We start from the raw sequence: 2,056 nt of genomic DNA on the forward strand, positions 1-2,056 counted from the left end.
TTAGCCCAGAGACCTTGTTTATGTACTCCTCGTTCCTCGCTTCTCCTGTAGGCAACCGTGACAGAAGACCCGACCGCAAACAGAACAGTAAGCGGCGCCCCCTCTCCCCGTGTTTGTTTTCCGTTTTTTAAAAGTGTTTTGGTTTTCCGTTTGTTTCCCCCCGAGATCATGGAAATCGCTGCTCGTTTCTCCGCCTTAGCCTGCCAAGATCTCCCCTTCTTCGAGTACGCCTGGGAATTCTGCGGGCTCGCCGCGGCGATGGCGCGCTCCAGTCCCCAAGTCAAGCCCAGGGAGGGCCACAGTTCCCAAGTTAGGCCTATGGAGGGCTGCTAAAGACTATATTCTCCCCAAGGTTTTTTTTTTGGGGGGGGGTAGTAGGGGGTCCATCTGTGGAGGCAGGGCCGAGTGCCAGAGTCTCCTGATCCGCCACGGCCTCCTGAGTCCCCTGCTCCGCCATGGCCTCCTGAGCTCTCTGCTCCGCCATGGCCTCCATGAAACCAAAAATGAAAACCAAAAAAAAAAAACTGTATGGTCAAAACATTTTTTAAGGGATATTCCACCCAAAAATGAAAATTGCCATTATTTCTATGTAATTTCCTATGTCATTCCAGACTTGTATTTCTTTCTTTTGTGGAATGCACAAAAAAGATATATATTTTGGAAAAAAAATTCAACAGTTTTCTTCCGTATCTGAAAGAACATTGGGAACCAAACAACATTGGAAGACATTTTTTAAAATACCTTATTTTGTATTTCAACAAACAAAATAAATTAAGCCATACATTTTAAACAACAGCAAAAGCCAGCAAATAAAGTAAAAAAGGAAAACAATAAGTTACATTTTTTCATGCTGTAATGCATTCTGGGAACAGAAAGCACCAACCTAGTGCTGTTTATACTTACAGATAATCTATAAGTAGCTAAGAGTTTACGTTAATGCAAGCACAGCTAATCATTACAGTTCTGTCGCATCACAGTCCTCTCATGTTCACTATGATGTATAATTGTATTAGGCTGTAGAACTATTGTAAAAAATTACAGTAAAACAACAGCAGCTAGTATCATTAATATACTATAAATTCACAAAAGTGTCTGCTGAGACTGAGGACTGTTTCAGTTCAGGTCACTAGTTGTAATCCCAGTGGCCTTTTCTCAACCCCTGTTACTGTATAAGTCTTATTTACAAGGGGCTTTCCCTCTGGCTAGGCCCCCCTCTGCAGAGTGAGCTGAACCTTTTGCCATCTGTCACTCTGTGACTTCGAAATGCAGTACTTCACAGAACAGACAGAGAGCTGGCGCATCTGATTGGCTTATTTCTAGAATGAGGTGGGTTTTAAGAACATGAGTGACAGGTTGAGTGCAGGAAGTCCTGTTGAGCTAAGACAGGTTTTCAGTGTGGGTGGGGGGGAGTGGCGTTGGAGAAGACGCACTAAGTCGTGTGGGTGGCGTAAATCCAGTATGCGTGAGCCAGTAAGGCAGACCAGAGCTGTTTTTATTTTCTGTGGAGAAGAGAGGGAGGCACAGAGACTTCATACACATGAATAGCATCTTTTTCTGAAGACTGAAGGAGGGAATTTACTGTGTTCCCACTGCTGCAGTGTAGCGGATGGGAAGGAGCGGTTGAGAGGGGAGTTAACAGGTAAAGGGAGGGGTTTGACTGTAATTGGTTTCTATGTGCCTGTTCATGTAACAGTCACAGGAGTGAGGACAGGAGGAGGGGTTGGAGGAATCCTATTAGCTGCAGAGGAAAAGTAGGTCTGCTTAACAGAAAGTAGATATATTAAATATATGTGTTTGAACAACTTTCCTTAACTAATTTTGTCATTTTCAGTGATGAAAGAAATTAAATAGTAGGCCAATGATTTAAATTACTGGGAAAATAAAAATAATTTATAAACATGTTGGGCGTGCTTTGCAATGAATGAAAGTGAGTAGGATTTATAATATATATATATATATATATATATATATAAACTCACTCTTTGGAGATATGAAAACTCAATTGTTTTTTTCCTTAATTAAAATAAAACTGTAGGTTTAATTTCATTAATTTCAA

General features: G+C 41.5%; 1 protein-coding gene across 1 annotated transcript in view; it reads left to right on the plus strand.

Moving 5' to 3' along the window:
* Window positions 1-1,439: 1,439 nt before the first annotated feature.
* Window positions 1,440-2,056, plus strand: part of LOC107725451 (uncharacterized) — a 31,128-nt gene continuing 30,511 nt past the window's right edge. Inside the window, exon 1 of the mRNA XM_016534697.1 lies at window positions 1,440-1,639. The gene's annotated coding sequence lies outside the window, so the exon portion shown is untranslated. The remainder of the gene's footprint in view (window positions 1,640-2,056) is intronic.

Source organism: Sinocyclocheilus rhinocerous, unplaced genomic scaffold (genome assembly GCF_001515625.1).
Source record: "Sinocyclocheilus rhinocerous isolate Xijiao unplaced genomic scaffold, SAMN03320098_v1.1 scaffold366, whole genome shotgun sequence".
In the NCBI taxonomy this organism is placed as follows: domain Eukaryota; kingdom Metazoa; phylum Chordata; class Actinopteri; order Cypriniformes; family Cyprinidae; genus Sinocyclocheilus; species Sinocyclocheilus rhinocerous.